The 19,970-nt window shown below is 45.0% G+C and overlaps 1 pseudogene; it reads right to left on the reverse strand.

The window, feature by feature from the left end:
- The window catches only part of LOC120988945, a 55,740-nt pseudogene that overhangs the window by 23,879 nt on the left and 11,891 nt on the right, over window positions 1-19,970 (reverse strand).

Raw genomic sequence — 19,970 nt, forward strand, 5'->3', positions numbered from 1 at the left:
GCGGATAAAGGGGGAGCTATTGTAGTGTTAGACACAGAGGATTACATGAAGGAATGTAAAAGACAACTATATGATCAAACCACATACAATATGCTGAAAACAGACCCAACAGATGAATACCACAAAGAATTCAGATTTATTATAGGATCCCAAAAGAGATTACCAATATTTTATTATCTACCCAAGATTCATAAAAATCTAACAAACCCACCAGTTAGACCAATAATCTCCGGCATTGGATCAGTCACTTCCAACCTGTCCCAATACATAGACCACATCTTACAACCAACAGTCAAAAAATTACCTTTCTATATAAGAGACACTACACACATTATAGCAATACTTGAACAAATCGAATATCAGGAACATTGGCTATTGGGGACAGTGGAAGTGAACTCACTTTATACTATAATCAATCACCACCAGGGAATGGACGCATTTAGAAAACAGCTAAATTACAATGTGGCCTTACATAAAGACCAAATTGAGTTTGTTATAGAGGGAGTGAATTTCATTTTAACACACAATTATTTTAAATTTGAATCAGACTACTTCTTACAGAAACGTGGTACTGCCATGGGCACCAGGTTTGCCCCCAGCTATGCCAACATCTTTATGGCACAGTGTGAAATGGAAGTCATTCGACCTAGGCTGGGTGGGAGCCTGGTGCTATGGCGACGGTACATAGACAATATTATTTTCATATGGCAAGATATGGAGGAGAATTTACAGAGCTTCTTAAAAGAAATTAATGATAACGACAGAAATTTGAATTTCACTACAAACATAAGTCGCACCCATGTGGAATTCTTAGATCTGATAGTGAAGATTTGCGGGCAAAAACTGATATGCAACACATATCAGAAACCAGTCATGAACAATAACTATATCTTATATTCTAGCTGCCATCTTCCTAGATGGTTAATTAATATTCTGACTAGTCAATTCAGACAACTCAAACGAAATTGCACAGAAATTAATCAATTTGAAAAAGAAGCCAATGATCCAAGACAACAATTTCTAGCTAAAGACTACCTGAGAGAAATAGTAGATGCCTCACTATACAAAGTAAGAATGATGAATAGGAGAATTTTTTTATTTCTGATATTGAGAGAGAGAATGAGACCAAAGTAGATGACAAGATCCGTTTAATACTACCATTTAATGCCCAATATAAGACCACAGAAAAGATCATTGGGAGACACTGGCACCATTTCTTGGGAGACAAATTGAAAGGGCCTCCATTACCTACAAGCCCCCTGATCACATACACTAGAGCTTCCAACTTAGGACTACAAGTAGCTCCCTCAATCAAAAAGATATCATCGGGGTCTAAGTCTAGTTGGCTAACACTTCAGGGATTCTTCAGATGCACTAGATGTAAAAATTGCAAGATTACAAACTTCCCGAAGAAAACAATCACAATTAGATCAACATACAAATCACATAAGGGAGCATCTATTGTGTGACTCATCGGATGTAATTTATCTATTACAATGTCCATGCCATAAACAGTATATAGGAAGAACCAAGAGACCCTTTAAGAAAAAGGTAGCCGAACATATTTAGAATATTACAAAAGGCTATGAACAACATTCGGTCTCTAAACACTTCAAGATCCATCAGTACTTACATATGTAGCCTTTGAAAACATTTGAAGACACTGGAGAGGGGGGAACCATATAGCGAATATGTCGAGAATTGAATCTAGGAGAATCTTCAAATTTCTTACTATGATCCCTAAAGGCCTAAATGTGCAAATTGAACTTTTCGGTTTCCTGTAAAATTGGAGTGGGTGCCCTTTGAGGACGGGACTTCGAGTGTCTGGCTGCTTATCAGCACCTCGTTCTCCTCTTCTTGGAGGGCTCCCATCCCCATTCACTACTATCCACAATTTTTTACTCCACTCTCCTTTATATGCACATGCATATCTACAGTATGAGTCATAAGAGCAATGTAATAGTGGATTTTATTATCTCCCTCATGAATATTTCCTATTATATTCACTATTTGTACTATACTTTCGGATTATTACACAAAATGCATAGGTAACACAGCTACTGTCTTTTGAAATTATTATAAAAAAATTTATGCATTATACTCACATATATTTATATATCTTATCATATATATATATATATACACTCACCTAAAGAATTATTAGGAACACCTGTTCTATTTCTCATTAATACAATTATCTAGTCAACCAATCACATGGCAGTTGCTTCAATGCATTTAGGGGTGTGGTCCTGGTCAAGACAATCTCCTGAACTCCAAACTGATTGTCAGAATGGGAAAGAAAGGTGATTTAAGCAATTTTGAGCGTGGCATGGTTGTTGGTGCCAGACGGGCTGGTCTGAGTATTTCACAATCTGCTCAGTTACTGGGATTTTCACGCACAACCATTTCTAGGGTTTACAAGCGTTTTTTGTCTCGCCATGGACTCAAGAAGAGGGGGCGTAAGGGGGGGGGGATACTGTAACAGCGTCGTTGGTGCGACGCTGTCCCCCTGCTCGCCGCAACACGGTTCTGGGCACCGTGCTCACCTGTGATCATGATCTGTGCTTCCCTGTCTCTGCTGCTGCTCTGGAGATTCCGCTCCCCAGCTTCCAGTCAACCTGAATGCTGCTCGTGCTCGGCTGCTGTACGCATCACTCCTTGGGCGGGGCTGTGTTGTGTCAGGTAATTCCATTGACCTACCCTGGCTCTCCTGGAGGTATTTAAGTGGCTCAGCCCTCTACCCAAGCACCTCAGAGTCAAGGTCCTATCCTGTGCAATTGAGCTTGCTACCACTTGTGTTCCTGTCTACGTGCCTTTTCCTAGACGACGCTCTTTGTCTGATCCCTGCTTGCTTGCATCGCTCCTCCTGTTGCCGACCCGGAATGTCTGACTTCGTTCCTGTGCCGCCTGCCCTGACCCATTGCTTGTCTCGACTACGTCTCTGCCTCATCCACCGGTCCTGTCTGGTTTCTCCTGGTAATGACCCTGCCTGTCCAACCACATCTATACTGTCGGTATCTTCGCAGGTACCTCTTGGTCCACCAGGAACAGCTGCTACCCATTCTGGGTCTGCCCTGGAGTGGTACCTGGCAGCTACCCTAACGGCCCAAGTCTATCCTCACCACCAGAGGCTCTAGCGAAGACCAGGTAGCTGTTTAGTCACGCCACTCCAGGGTACAGCCAGTTTGTAGCACATTGGGTCCACTTCCACTGATTTGTGACAATCAGTGATGTGCAGGAGATAGATAGTTAGGTGTAGTACATCCTAGACAGTAAAACTGGTTCACAGAACACAAATTGGAGGCTCACCTGAAGCGATCGTGCTAAATATAGGCACAACTCTGTAGTGGGCTTTTTATGAGTAGGAAGGGCCCAAATTCCTCAGAGCCAATAGTGTAGTAGATAGAAAGGACCGCAGTTTGAGGCGCAGAAATACCAGGCCGGACAGATGTAATTATGAAGAAGGATTTTTCTTTATTAGATATTGCTCTATACAGTAGCTTAGATACCATTAATAAGTTTGAAAAGCTTCATGTCCACATCTGTCCTGCCCGGTGTTTCTGCACCTTAAACTGCGGTCCTTTCTACCTACTATATCAGTGACGTGCAGACAGTACTCGATGATGATGTAGCCGATCGCAATGGGGAGCCGGGTGAGGAGGGGGCTTCATCATCGGGAGAAGAGGGTGGCAGCTTTCGCCTGAGGCAGCGGAAGAGCCAGTAGCTAGCGTGGCCAGAAGTCAGCAGGGTGGCAGCAGTGGGAGGTCGAAAGCCAAACATGCCCGGGGTAGACCACCCGCTTTGCAGGAGCCTACCGGCCCAGAAAGTAGTGGTGCAAGGGTTCACGGAGGCAGTGTTGGTAGCAGTCAGTCAGTGCGGAGTGTTGAGGGTAAAATCACCTACTTGGCTGTGTTGCAGTTTTTTGTTAGGCCGCTGGGGGAGGTGAACATGGCCATTTGTCGAATCTGTGGGCAAAAGGTGAAGCGTGGCCAAGGTGCCAATGTTGGCACCACGGCCCTGCGTCAACATATGCAGCGTCACCATAAAGTGGTCTGGGAGAACCGTCGTTCCAATGTGGTGGTCCAGCCTGCCGCAGCAACCGCTGCATCACCCAGTGGCACGCACCTGATTTCAGGCAATCAAGGCTCCACTACCTCAGCCGAAGGAAGCTGTCTGTCCTTCCCGTAATCTACTGGTCCTGATGCTCCTACTGCTCTTCCTCCTAGTCAGACATTCCGTCAGCAATCCATCACTGAATCGATTTCCAAGATAAAACAGTATGTGGACACTCATCCAACAGCGCAGAAGCTGAACGTGCTCTTGTCCAAGTTGCTGGTACTGCAGTCCCTCCCTTTCCAAGTGGTGACTCTGCACCTTTCAGAGAACTGATGGCTTGTGCTGAGCTGAGGTGGAGAGTCCCAAGGCGTCATTTCTTTGCCAAAAAGGCAGTACCAGTCCTGCACAGATATGCAGAACAGAAGGTGGGCCAGTTCTTAAGCCTGTCGGTGTCTGCCAAAGTGCATGGCAGCGCCGACGTGTGGAGCTGTAACGACGGTCAACGACAATATATGTTATTTACGGCCCACTGGGTAAATGTGGTTCGTGCCTAGACAAACCAGAAACTTAGCCAGGTGATGTTGCTTCTGCCTCCACATTCTCACGCTGTTTGTCCTGCGACAATGTCCAACTCTGCCTTCTCATCCTTCACGTTGTCCTCAGCCTCCACTGCAGGGACAATTCACAGTGCCCCACCAGCATACCACATGTGCAGGGCACGGTGGTGTCACGCTGTTCTGCACCTAGTTTTCCTGTGCGAACGGAGTCACACAGGGGAGGAACTGCTCCATGTCCTTCAGCAAGAAATCGAATCCTGGCTTTCTTCATGACAACTCAAAATCGGAGCCATGGTGACCGACAATGGGAAGAACATGGTGTTGGCGCTGCGTCAAGGAGGGCTGTCAAGCGTTTCCTGAAGTCTTCCACCCATCTGCAAGACATCCTAAAAATGGCCAGGAAACTTTGCATGCACTTTAGCCACTCATATACCGCTAAGCACATCCACCTTGAGCTACAGTGGCAGAAAGGCGTCTCCCAAAATGGGCTGATATGCAACGTTTCCACCCGTTGGAATTACACCCTCCATATGTTGGACTGACTGTACGAACAGAGAAAGGCCATAAACAATTTCTTGATGATACAGGCGGACAGAGGTATTCCCCTGTGTAACTTCGATGTTAGCCAGTGGCAGCTCATGCGTGACACCTGCCGTTTGCTCGTGCCCTTTGAGGAGGCCACTTTATTTGTCATTCACCAGGACTACGGGATGAACAACGTCATTCCACTGATTTATATCCTGGAAAAGATGCTGGTAAATCTGGCTGGTCAGGTGACTGGAGACGTGGCGCCTTCTTCTCACGGCGACATGAGCCCTGTGGGGGCTGAACTGGAGGAGGAGGAGGACATTCAAGCGAATGTGTAGCGAAATGGGTGGTTTTTCTACACAGGTGAAAGGAGAGGAGGAGCAAAAGCAGCCGGAGGAGCAAGAGAGAGATGAGGAATACGAGGCAGATGACCTAGACACACCATGGCAGTATGCAGTGGACATGGAGGCAGGGAGTTCTTCCAAGTCACTTGTGCAAATGACCCGATGTATGCTCACTTGCTTGTGTAGTGACGGCCGAATTGACACCATTCGGCAGAGGGATGACTACTGGCTCTCCACCATGTTAGACCCTCACTACCAGTCCAAAATGGGGGCCATTTTTACACCCGCTGAGAGGGAGAACAAACTGAACTACTATAGAGACATCCTGCATCATCCATCCTCTTGCAGGTCTGACCGGGGGGCCCTCTGCGCTTACGTCCACTGCAATGGTTGCTAGGGTTGAGTGGGGTGTGGTGGGGTGGCAGGAGCAGTACCAGCTCCATCAGCAGCAGCCTGAGTCTAGAGTCGCTGATGAGCAGCTTTCTTCATCACATAGTGAAGAAACTACTCACTGGGCATCCAAACTTGATTTGTGTCCGCAACTGGCCGAGTTTGCCCTGGAAAAGCTGTCCTGCCGGGCCATTAGTGTGGCATCAGAGCGGGTCCTTAGTGCGCCGGGGGCCATAGTTACCCCAAGGAGAACTCGCCTGTCCACCCAAAATGTAAAGAGACTGACCTTTGTCGAGATCAGCCGGGATTTCCACCCACCAATGCCTGATGCATCAGATTAGATCATCGATGCTGCCTCACCCAAACCTTGACAAAAGAGACCAGTTTATTCTGGCAACCAGCCTCAGCTACTATTCTGATGCTGCCACCCGCCTTATGCCACATATCTGATGCCAAGTGCTCCTTCTTACATCCACCATCGTCAGCGGGTACTGTTAGTGCCACCCACCTCCCCACTCTGTCACCGGGTCACTCTGTGGTCTCCTGATGCTGCTGCCTCCTCCACACTATGTCACCTTGCCACTCTGTGGTCTCCTCATGCTGCTGCTGCCACCTCTCCACTATGTCACCTTGCCACTCTGTAGTCTCCTGATGCTGCAGCCACCTACACACTATGTCACCTTGACACTCAGTGGTCTCCTGATGCTGCTGCCACCTCCACAGTATGTCACCTAGCCACTCTGTGGTCTCCTGATACTGCTGCTACCTCAACACTATGTCATTGCCACTCTGTTGACTCCTCATGCTGCTGCCACCTCCACACTATGTCATTGTGCCACTCTGTGGCCTCCTCACGTTGCTGCTGCTAACTCCACACTATGTCAACTTGCGACTCTGTGGTCTCCTGATGCTGCTGCCACCTCCACACTATGTCATTGGGCCACTCTGTGGACTTCTTATGCTGTTCCCACTCTCCCGACTCCTCCATGACTGGGCAACTATTTTTTTGGCCTGGCTGACATCATCAGTTATTTGACCCTTCTTCTGATCTGTCAAAAGAAAGGAAAAATGAGACGCATAATGGATACTGTCTGTGTAGCATCTGTAAGGCCTGTATGGTCCCATCAGAATTGGCTTATGATTTGGTAGCCAAAAGCAGGATTGGGTACAAAACACAGAAGACATGCAAATATTCCATTCACGTGTCATCTCTGTTTTCGATCCACGCCTGTTTTTTTGGTCATTAGCAATACTGATGGATTACTGACCAAATGCTGACCGAGTAAAGGCGGATGCTCAACAGACAGGATCCGTTTTTTTGGGGTTATTGTTCTGATAGATCATAGGAAGGGCAAAATAATCAGTGACTTCAACACAAACTTACTGCCGACACCCTCTCCCCTCTGTCAGGGGGGCTCTACCTGTATAAGGGTTTAATAGAACAGGCTCTGTAGACATCTATGTGGAATCAACTGATGCAGGAGTAAAAGAAGTACGCTCTTTCACACTATATTAGCATCTTGGGCCTCTGCACGGTTCTTTATACCTGACGCTAACATCGACCTGTAAGGTTGAGTTCACACTTGAGTTAATTGGTCAGTTTTGACCCCATAACTGCCCACATAAGTGAAGTGTGTAGTGATTCTAAGAGCGACGCCTGTCATCTGCATGTCATAGTGACTCAGAGTATTGTTTCACTACCACATGTGTGTAACAGGTGTGTTACTGCAAGGCACACTGTTCTACACCACTATACAGGCTCTCTGCAGCCAGGAAATAGCTGTTTTTTAACTTGATTCCCCACAAATTAATTTGGATCGAATCTAATCTTTTTGGAAAATTCGGTGAACCAGCCAAATCGAATTTTTGAGAAATTCGCTCATCTCTAATGCTATTACAAAAGTATTCAAAACCAGGTGCTGGTTTGAAAACTGTCAATTTTTTTTTGTGGGACAACCCCTTTAAGTTCTTATGTTGATTTTTATATGATTTCCACTAAAGTGGCTTTTAGAGAGGAACAAAGTTTTGAAAAATTTGATTTTGCTGATTCGTCCAACTTCAACAAGAAATTAGTTTTTTTACGAATTACTTTGTCACTAAGCTCTTTCCACTGTATGGAAAAGGCGTAATAATCACGCCGTTCATTTACCCACTCAGATGCCTCGTTCAACACTGAACGCTGCATCTGTTTTTCACATAAAGCCCTTCAGGTGTTAATCAGGGGTCAAAAAAATTATATTCACCTCATCCACTTGCTCGTAGAGAGGCCGTCCGATCACCACAAATCCCTTGGCAGGTTTTCTTCAATCAAGACAGAAGCTGATGACCTCTCCATGAGCAAGTGGATGAGGTGAGCATAATTTTTTTTATTTCCGGCCACCATTTTAGGAAAAATTGATTCATTACCATGAAGCATGAGGAAATTTTGCTTCATGACGAATCAAATTTTTCCTGAAATTCAGATCGAAGTCTATTTTAGATGCTTTGGTTTGTTCAACACTATTGGCTATGGATAAATTGCAACTCTTCAATGTCCCATATGATGGTTTCTTGCGGAGTATATATCTTGATTACACTCCAAAATAGTGATGGGTATTAATTGAAGACAGAATGTCCAGGTGGATGGGGGAAGGGGGGGAGGCATGGCTAGCTGCCGAGCAATAGTAACGTGTCTCCTGCTAATCTTAGAGCTATCCTTCCTCATTGTCCTGTTGTCTGCTACTCTGCAGCTATATATTGCTCAGATAAGAACTCCCTACCTCTGCAGCATCCAGCAGGGGCCTCTTTGAGGAGAATCACTCCACTCCTGCCCGAGGTACAAGTGTGGCCTAATCAGGCCTACAGATCCTCGGCCTCAATTTCCGCCTCCGTGGACTGAGGCACGAGAATACACTCGTGAGCAGCGGTCACCTCTTTAGACCAAGAATACCAGTCAGACCATACAGCAGAGCCAAGGGGATTCTTTTAACCTCCTCCAGGAGTGTCAGCTGCCGATACCTACAGAATCCCAACCGTGGCTTCCTAAGCTTGGGCAAGATGTCATAACTCCGGATGATGACAAAAACACTTTTATTTTCCCACAGGAACTGGTGATGCCACTTCATATGCTGCAATAGAGCTGTGGTGCCTAAGTTTGTTCTTGAATGTCCATTGCTTATTTTAATCCTGCAGATCTTGCACACGGCAATGTTTTTGTCTTCTGGCACTGTGAAGAAAATGTCCAGATGGAAGATACTTGCACAGAGCTAGTGGCAGCCAAGTTTGGTTTAGATCTGGCACGTTTTGAGCTTGTACACACAATATCAGGGGCATCACTAGTCCCCAAGCTGATCACAATAGAAGAATCTGGCCCTGGCATTTTTTGAGTTTCTGGCTGTATGCTGCTCTTTATTTCTGTTAGCACGTTCCAGCGTCCCAGCTAACACATGCCGGCATGGATGCTGAGCGTCTCACCTTCCTCGGTGCTGAGCTCTATTCCGGCTTTCTTCCCTGTGCCAGAACAGATGCTGTCCTCTCCACTGTCCTATCCTCTGTTATCTCATGCAGTTCGCTGGCTTTGGTGCCTGCCGCTGGCATCCTCCTTCCTGCTCCGGTTGGAGTTTGTGCTCCATGCTCAGAGTCCTATGGATGTGTACAGGGTGCGCATGCGAGCCTCTCCTCCTTATGTGAGTCAGCGCGCACACACTGTCAGTCTTACCTGGTCTATGGCTGGTCTACAATATGTATAAATAGCAGAATGTGTATAAATTCTGCTACAGGAAAGCTCCTGAGTAGGGTTGAGTGAACCCGAACTTTTGGATTTTTGGACCACGGATCCGAACCCAAACTTTTCAGTAAAAGTTCGGGTTCGGTGAGTTAACGGCGCTTTTTAAAAGGCTGCAGAGCAGCCAATCAACAAGCGTTTAACTCCGTGCCCTTAGAAGCCATCACAGCCATGCCTACTAATGGCATGGCTGTGATTGGCCAGTGTAGCATGTGACCCAGCCTCTATATAAGCTGGAGTCACATAGCGCTGCACGTCACTCTGCTGTTACTAGTGTAGGGAGAGGATTCTGCTTCTGTGAGGGAGAGAATAGGAAAGAATCTTTAATCAGAAGTGCTTGTTAACTCAGCGATCTAAATATATTTAGTTTTGTGGGTGCAGTGCACAATCTTTTTACCCTGCCCTGAGCCCAGTGACAGAGAAAAATAACTTTTATCAGTCTGTTAGTTAGGTGGGTGGCGGCAGCCATTTTATGCAAGCTCTGTGCACCAGCACTGCATATGTGCTTTTGTGACATTCAATTTCAAGCTTGAAATACTGCAATAATAATCTGGGTTTAAAAAAAAAAACAATATCCTATATCTGGTGCCTTTGCAGCATTTGTGAAATAGAAGCTTGCAATACTTCAATAATTTTATGGGTTTAAAAAAATCACCCATTTTTTGCAAGACCCTACATCTGGGGCCTTTGCAGAATTTGTCAGTGTGAAATCCGATCTTGAAATACTGCAATAATTTTCTGGGTTTAAAAAACACCCATTTTTGGCAATACCCTACATCTGGGGCCTATGCTGCATTTTTTAGTGTGAAATACAAGCTTGAAATAATTCTGGGTTTAAAAAAACACCCATTTTGGGGAAAAAAACTAAATTTGCAGCCTTTGCTGCATCTGTCAGTGTGAGATACATGTGTTAGATACTGGTGTTCTATTCTGTTATAAAAAAAACACCCATTTTGGGCAAAAAACTAAATTTGCGGCCTTTGCTGCATCTGTCAGTGTGAGATACAAGCTTGAAATACTGCAATAATATTCTGGGTTTAAAAAAACACCCATTTTTGGCAAAAAACTAAATTTGTGGCCTTTGCTGCATCTGTCAGTGTGAGATACACGCGTTAGATACTGCTGTTATATTCTGTTACTAAAAAAACACCCATTGTGGCCAAGATCCTAAATTTGAGAAATATGAGGAGAGCATCAAATAATGGACGTGGCCCTGGTCGTGGTGCTGCTGGTGGAGCTCCTGTTGCAGGGAGAGGACGTGGTCGATCTGTGCCAGCTACATGCACAAGTGAAACACCTTCCTCAGGTGCGAGTAGGCGACAGAACCTTCGGCGTTATTTGGTCGGGCCTAATGCGGCTCTACGAATGGTGAGGCCAGAACAAGTACAGGCGATAGTAGATTGGGTTGCTGACAGTGCCTCCAGTTCCTTCAAATTGTCTCCCACCCAATCTCCTGCTGAAAAATCTGAGTTGGCACCTGCAGCCGATGTCCATCAGTCTTTCACCTTACCCCCTTGCAAATCAGCCAAGCAGTCTGAGCCCCAAGTCATGCAGCAGTCTCTTCTGTTTTTTGATGACTCTGCTAGCAGGGTTTCCCAGGGCCATCCACCTAGGCTTGCTCCAGAAGTGGAAGTGATTGAGAGCACCGATACCCAACCACTTATGTTTCAAGATGAGTACATGGGAGGACCACCGCAGCACATCTTGGATGATGACAAAACACAGGTGCCAACTGCTGTGGCTTTCGAAAGTGTGCAGACCGACAAGGAGGGCAGGGGTGAAGACTGGGTGGAAGATGATGTGGAGGACGACGAGGTCCTCGACCCCACATGGAATCAAGGTCATGCGAGTGACCGGTGTAGTTCGGAGGAAGAGGCGGTGGTCGCACAGAGCCACCAGCACAGCAGAAGAGGGAGCAGGGTGCAAAAGCGGAGCAGCCGTCCCCTAGACAGTACGCCTGCTACTGCCCACCGCAGCAAGGAACCGAGCACACCAAAGCCAGCTCCAAGGAATTCCGTGATGTGGCAGTTCTTCAGACAATGTGCTGACGACAAGACACGAGTGGTTTGCACGCTGTGCAATCAGAGCCTGAAGCGAGGCATAAACGTTCTCAACCTGAGCACAACATGCATGACCAGGCATCTAAGTGCAAAGCACAAGCTGCAGTGGAGTAGACACCTCAAAACAAAGAAAGGTCTCTGGCTCCTCCTGCTTCCTCTTCTACTGCAGTCTCAGCCTCTTCATCCACCTCTGGAGTGACAGTGCCACCTGCCACCCCGCAAACAGAGGATCTGCCAGAAACACCACCACCTGGGTCACCAAGCATCTCCACAATGTCCCACGGAAGCGTTCAGCTCTCCATCTCGTGCCGTCCCTTCCCTGCACAACTAAGTGGGGGACAAAATCAGGTGTGCACTGCGCAACGCCATCTGTGGCAAGGTCCACCTAACTACGGATACCTGGACCAGTAAGCACGGTCAGGGACATTAAATCTCCCTAACAGCACACTGGGTAAATGCAGTGGCAGATGGACCTGAGGCGGATAGCAGTTTGGCGCATGTCCTTCCACCACCGAGGATTGCAGGGCACTTCAGTTTGCCTGCTGTTGCTTCCTCCTCCTACTCCGCTTCCTCATCCTCTACCGGCTCCTCATCCGGTCAGCGTAACACCTTCAGCACAGCCAGGGGTAACCGACAGCAGGCAGTTTTAAAACGTATCTGTTTGGGGGACAAACCCCACACCGCGCAGGAGCTGTGGACGGGCCTTGAACAACAGACCGATGAGTGGTTGGTGCCAGTAAGCCTCAAGCCCGGCCTGGTGGTGTGCGATAATGGGCGAAATCTCGTAGCAGCTCTGGGAGTAGCCGGTTTGACGCACAGCCCTTGCCTGGCGCATGTGCTGAATTTGGTGGTGCAGAGATTCCTTAACCCCTTAAGGACTTAGGACGTACCGGTACGCCATGTTTGCTGAGTCATTAAGGACCCAGGGCGTACCAGTACGTCCTGTGTAGTTTTGATCACTGCCGCACGGCCGGCAGTGATCGGAACGGGGTGCCTGTTGAAATCATTCAGCAGGCACCCTGTGACAATGCCTAGGGGGGTCCTGTGACCCCCCCCCGCATTGCCGATCACTACAATCCCCCCCCCCCGCTGCAGCACTCTGTGTTTTTGTGCCTGCAGGTGCAGCGGGGGGAAGGATTGCGGGCGGTGCGGGAGGCGGGTGCACGATCTTCCGCCCGCCCCCCATTTATTCTCAGGATGACCGGGTGGTTGAATCAGAGTATCAGCTCATTGCTGACACTCTGATTCAAACGGCTGACATCTGTGCAGATATCAGCCGTTTTAACCCCTTCCATGCCGATGTCCATTGGGACCGCTGTATGGAAGAGGTGAAGAGGGAGGGAGCTCCCTCCCTCTCCCATAGGGGGGCTGCTGTGCCTTTTCAGCCCCCGGACAGGATGGGGTGACAGAGGGAGGGAGCCCTCCCCTTCCCCGTCTGCTCAGTTGTGGCAGATGGGAAAGGTTCCCATGGCAACAGGACGCCTTTTTAGGCATCCTGCTGTCCATGTTGCTGAACAGATCTGTGCTAAAGGCAGAGATCTGTTCAGACAAAGTGTGAGTGAAATACAGTGCAGTACACTATATAGTGTACTGTACTGTATTATACAGACATCAGACCCACTGGATCTTCAAGAACCAAGTGGGTCTGGGTAAAAAAGAATAAAAAAAAGTGAAAAAAAGTAAAAAAAAAAAAAAAAAACATTTATCCCTGATTAAAAATGTAAAAATAAAATTCCCTACACATGTTATATATCACCGCGTCCGTAACGACCCGATCTATAAAACGGTCATGTTACATTCCCCGCACGGTGAACGCCATAAAAAAATAAAAACTATGATGAAATTGAAATTTTGCCCACCTTACTTCCCAAAAAAGGTGATAAAAGTGATCAAAAAAGTCGTATGTATGCCAAAATAGTACCATTCAAACCGTCGTCTCATCCTGCAAAAAATGAGTCCCTACATGAGACAATGGCCCAAAAAATAAAAAAAACTACGGCTCTCAGACTATGGAGACACTTAAAAAAGTTTTTTGGGTTTCAAAAATGATATTATTGTGTAAAACTTAAATAAATTTAAAAAAGTTAACATATTAGGTATCCCTGCATCCGTAACAACCTGCTCTATAAAAATAGCACATGATCTAATCTGTCAGATGAACGTTGTAAATAATAAAAAATAAAAACGGTGCCAAAACAGGTATTTTTTGGCAAATTTTCCATTTTAATCCATTTTTTCCCGTAACAAAGCAAGGGTTAACAGCCAAACAAAACTCAATATTTATTGCCCTGATTTTTTAGTTTACAGAAACACCCCATATGTGGTCGTAAACCTCTGTACGGGCACACGGCAGGGCGCAGAAGGAAAGGAATGCCATATGGATTTTGGAAGGCAGTTTTTGCTGGACTTGTTTTTTGACACCATGTCCCATTTGAAGCCCCCCTGATGCACCCCTAGAGTAGAAACTTCAAAAAGTGACCCGATTTAAGAAACTACACCCCTCAAGGTATTCAAAACTGATTTTACAAACTTTGTTAACCCTTTAAGTGTTCCACAAGAGTCAATGGCAAATGGAGATGAAATTTCAGAATTTCTATTTTTTGTTACTTTGCTTAACAAAAAGTGTAATATAGAGCAACCAAAAATCATATGTACCCTAAAATAATACCAAAAAAAACTGCCACCTTATCCCGTAGTTTCCAAAATGGGGTCATGTTTTTGGAGTTTCTGCTCTAGGGGTGCATCAGGGGGCTTCAAATGGGACATGGTGTAAATAAACCAGTCCAGCAAAATCTGCCTTCCAAAAACCACACGGCGTTCCTTTCCCTCTACGCCCTGACGTAGGCCGTACAGTAGTGTACGACCACATATCAGGTGTTTCTGTAAACCGCAGAGTCAGGGCAATAAATATAGAGTTTTGTTTGGCTGTTTACCCTTGCTTTGTTAGTGGAAAAAATGGATTAAAATGGAAAATTTGGCAAAAAATTTAAATTCTGAAATTTCATCTCCATTTGCCATCAACTCTTGGGCAACACCTAAAGGGTTAATAATGTTTGTATAATCAGTTTTGAATACCTTGAGGGGTGTAGTTTCTAGAATAGGGTCACTTTTGGGTGGTTTCTATTATGTAAGCCTCACAAAGTGACTTCAGACCTGAACTGGTCCCTAAAAAGTGGGTTTTTGAAAATTTCTGAAAATTTTCAAGATTTGCATCTAAACTTCTAAGCCTTGTAACGTCCCCAAAAAATAAAATGGCATTCCCAAAATGATCCAAACATGAAGTAGACATATGGGGAATGTAAACTAATAGCTATTTTTGGAGGTATTACTATGTATTATAGAAGTAGAGAAATTGAAACTTGGAAATTTGCAAATTTTTCTAAAATTTTGGTAAATTTGGTATTTTTTTAACTATAGCCCCCCAAAAGTGTCAGTAACCAGAGCCCTCCCCCCTACAGGGTTAATCTCCTGCAGCACAAAGGGGTCCTCTTACCACATGTTGCTTTCATTTATACACTGAGCAGATGGCAGATCTCCCTTCCCTGTTGTGCACTACTTCAACTCTGCATCCTCCAGCTCTGCTGAGTGAGGGAGCGTCTGCCAAGCGCAGGGACAGGGAGAAGTGCACACAGCCCAGGCACTGTTATCAGCTGCTGGGGAGGACCCCCCTTTAATCATTTACTTACAGTCCCTGGCTGTCAGTAATGTGAGCCTGCACGCTATCAAAAGATAGACGGACCATGCCTAGCAACCCTATTTTAAGCACAGGTAAAAGTAGGCAGTACAGGGAACAAAAATGTGGAATTAAGTGGTAATTGAATACACTGTGAAAAGTTGAAATAGGGCCACCAAGGTGATATTAATCACCACAATCCAATACTCCAAAAAATATATAAATACGACTGTTATACTTTTTTTTTTTTATAATATATTTTATTTTCCAAAAGATAAAATACAGCAATCTTCGATTTCAGTATCACAAAGCGATAAAATAGGAATACATTAATAAATTCATCTCATCCTATATTGAGTTTCCATTTTATTTATAAACCCCCCTGTCCCTCCCTCCACCCCCCCTTTTTCTTTCTGCGGGGCTGCCGTGTCTACATCTTAATCATTATTTCCAATTGCCCCCTTTCTTTTCCGCAGGGCTGCCGTATCTACATCGACTGTCGTTATTTCCAGTTGCCCCAGATCCGCAGCCAGACTGCCTTTTTCCCTGCTGTTTGGGCTAGAATATTTGCGTACTGCCTAACCCTATTCATCCACTCCATCCACTCCTAAAAACTGGGGTATTTCATGGTGCCCCAGTGTTTAACAATTATTATTTTAGCTAGTGCAATGCCCCGAAACCACAGTATCTGCTCAGTTTTATTTTGGTCTGTCTCTGGGAATGTACCCAGGATGGCATAGTCAATGCGTGCCTGGTACTTCATAGGGGAGCAGTCCTGCAGTTTCCGGAATATTTTAAGCCAATATTCCTTTATCCCTGGGCATTCCCACAGCAGATGTTTATAGTCTCCTTTGTCTTTGTTACATTTATAGCAGTTCTGTCTCCTATCTTTATAAATGGTATGCAGTAATGCTGGTGTATAATAGAGGCGGTGTATAATTTTCAAAAGGATCCATGCATGGGCGGGTGACACAGTCGATCTTTTAATATTTCTGTACACGGTGTTCCACATAATAGGTTCCCCTTTATGTAGGTCTCTTTCCCATTTAGCCTCACCCCTAAATGTGATCATTTTTGTATATTCATGTTTAAGCTTAGCGTAGATATGTGATATAGAAGTATTAAATGTCATATCTTGACAGAAATCTAAAAAAGTGTTCCTTACTATCTTCAAATAATTCTTATTCTTCGTGTGATATATAGCGTGACGTAATTGTTCATATCGAAATTTATCAGTAAATCCCAATTTAATGTCTGGTAATATTTCATTTAAGGGCTTAATCAGTCCTTGATGAAAAACTTGTGCAATTAAATATATCCCATGTTTTTCCCAATATTCAGCGTGGCCTAATTGCATAACTTGTGGTAAGTGTGCATTCCCCCATAGTGGGGTGTACTGAACTGCTTCAGATGCACCCACCATATCTCTAATTTGTTGCCAGATATACCAAAGCATTCTACTAAACGGGTTTGTTATTGTCTTAAAAATACCAGTTTCCAGAATGTGAAAAAGATCCGACCATGGTCTACAATGCTCCCCAAAAAGAAGGCAAATGCATTTATTCTTTCGATTCCTCACACACCATCTCAATTGGGCAGCTAGATAGTATCCTTTTAAGAAATGGATGGACATTACACCCTCTTCTTTATACAGATACTGAATCTTAATTCTGACTCGTTCGCGGCCCCATATCAATTCATTAAAGAGGGTCTCTAACTTATTAAAAAACTTGTCTTCTATCATAATTGGACCAGCGTTGAAAACATATAATAACATTGGTAATAATGTCATTTTAATAAGCACTATTCGATTAATTTGTGACAGAGGGAGTTTTAACCATGTTCTAATTTTTCCCTTAACTTTATCTATTATTGGGAGTATATTCAGTTTCAAATAATGTTCCAGTTTGGACCCTATCTGGATACCCAGATAGGTTAAGGAGTCTACTGGGGTCAGTATGCTAACCCGGAAATTGTGGCCCAGTGGAACCGGGCGTCTTAATGGAAGAAATTTTGATTTTTCCCAGTTTATATCGTATCCAGATAGGGATCCAAACTCATCCAGACTTTCCATGACCCTGGGCAAGTTTATATACCCCTTCCCCAGGAAGAGCAGCATATCGTCCGCGTATAAACTAATTTTATCAGCTTCTCCCTCGCACCCGAAGCCGGATATTTCCACATCTGTTCTAATTTTACATGCAATTGGCTCCAGGAACAGCGAGAAGAGCAAAGGGGAAAGGGGGCAGCCCTGGCGTGTTCCTCGGTTCAGGGGAAAAGGGGCAGAGTACCCTAGATACTGGGTTTTGGTACAAAATGCGAACCCATCTGGAGAAATATTCACCTATCCTCACCCGCGACAATACTCTCCAAAGGAAGGACCACTCCACCCTGTCAAAGGCCTTAGCGGCATCCAAGGACAGGATGGAGCAGTCCTCCCCATCCCCCATCTGAATGTTCAAGAAAGCCCGCCTTATATTATCCTGTATGTTCCTTTTGGGAATGAACCCGGTTTGGTCTGCATGGACGACTTTGTGTATGACAGTTTTTAATCTGTTGGCTAACAATTTGGCAAGAATTTTATAGTCTGTATTCAACAGAGAGATGGGGCGATAGGAAGCAGCTAACAGCGGATCTTTCCCTCTTTTGGGGATCAATGTGATGGTGGCTTCCATCCATGAGGGAGGTGGGGAACCCATTGTCCAAGATTCGTTTAGTACCTCCAACATTTGGGGAAGAATAGTTCCCTCATGTTTCCGGTATACTTCAAATGGGAAACCGTCCACCCCTGGGGATGTATTGCCCTTGATAGATTGCAACGTGGTCTGTAGCTCGGTCAGTTGGATAGGTCTATTTAACCAGTCAATATCTTGTTGGTCAAATTCAGGGATCTCAATGTTATCCAGATATTGATCTATTTTTCCTCCCTGATTTTTAGACCCGGCTTGATATAGTGTCGAAAAATACCTCGTAAATTCCCTTAGGATGTCTTCAGGGTCTCGTAGGATATTTCCTACCTCTGTCCTAATTCCGATGATATTAGTACCTCCCCTTTGGTTTTTTACTATCGTAAATAGTAATCTACTTGGCTTGCCGGACTCGCTGAAACTCCTCAACCCTGAAAAGAACATTTTGTTCTGTGCTTTTTTGTGTAAATATTGTTTATATTCATCTTGTACTTTTTTAAGTTGGAGTTGTTTTTCTGGAGTATTTACGTGGCTAATCTCATTCGTTATCTGGTTAAGCCTCCCTTCTATTTCTTTTTGAGTTTGGGCAAAGAGATTTTTCTGTTTCCTGATTTCGTGTGAATATATACCCCGAAGGTATGCCTTAAGCGAGTCCCAAACCATATGGATATGTGTTGAATTAACGTTATCCCTCCAAAAGAGTTTTATTTCTTCATTAATCTTATCTAGATCCTTTATCAATGTCATCCAATGGGGGTTAAGTTTAAAAGTTCTATCTTGATTTGGTTTATTGGGACTGTCCAGTATTACCATAACCGGGCTATGGTCGGAGATGCCATGACATTCATAATTCATTTTTTTAACCCTATTAATGAGCCCGGGGCTGGCGAGGGCCAGATCAACTCGGGACATGGACCTATATGTGTTACTAAAGCATGAAAATACTTGCTTATTTCCATAAAGAGATCGCCATATATCAACCAGTGCCATCTCTGTACAGATTCTAGATAGTACTGTACTTGATCCTGAGTTTGGTTCGTAATTGGTTATGGTGGAGATCCTATCTTTTTTAATGTCCATGACCGAGTTGAAATCGCCCATCACCAGCACCAGGCACTCCTCTCGTGCTGCAATATAGTCCATTAATTTACATAGTACTGTGGTAGTAAAGGGGGGCGGGATGTATATAAATTCTATAATTCTCCTTTGCCCCTGCCAGTAGCAGTGCAAAAAGATGTACCGGCCCTCTTGATCGATTAGCTGTTCTATTGGGTCATAATCTACCTGTCTATGGATATAAACACTAATTCCCCTGGAATATGTAGAGTGACAGGAATGGTATTCGTGAGAGGCCCATCTCCTTCCGCCCAGCGCTGCTATTTTTTCACCTGTAAGATGTGTTTCTAACAGGGCCACTATTGCTGGTAAATGTCTAGAGACTAAATCAAACACTGCGCACCTCTTAATTTTATCCGCAAAACCGCGGATATTCCATGTCAATATACTAGACATTTTAAAGAATAAGGCAGCACTGAGCGGAAGAACAGGGGAACCCCCAGCGACATAACCTCAACACCATGACAGTCCCCCGCGGAAAGAAACCCCCTCCCCCAACCCCCCAAACCCCAATCCCATTCTGACCTGCGAGTCGCAAACTGCGGCTCATTGGTCTCTAACTGTAGACTATCCCCCCCCCCCCCCCGCCGTCGACCCCCTCGACTCTCCCCCACCGCGATCATGAGCAGGTTATTTAATGCCCTGAGAGTCCATCCAATCGGCTGCGTCACTTGGGTTGGAGAAGAATTGAACGGTTTCTTTATAAATGACCCGTAGTTTCGCAGGGTACATCATGGAATATTTTAGTTGGGCTTGTATCAGTCTCTTTTTAACATCCTTATATTCTCTTCTTTTA

This window comes from Bufo bufo, chromosome 1 (assembly GCF_905171765.1).
Source record: "Bufo bufo chromosome 1, aBufBuf1.1, whole genome shotgun sequence".
In the NCBI taxonomy this organism is placed as follows: domain Eukaryota; kingdom Metazoa; phylum Chordata; class Amphibia; order Anura; family Bufonidae; genus Bufo; species Bufo bufo.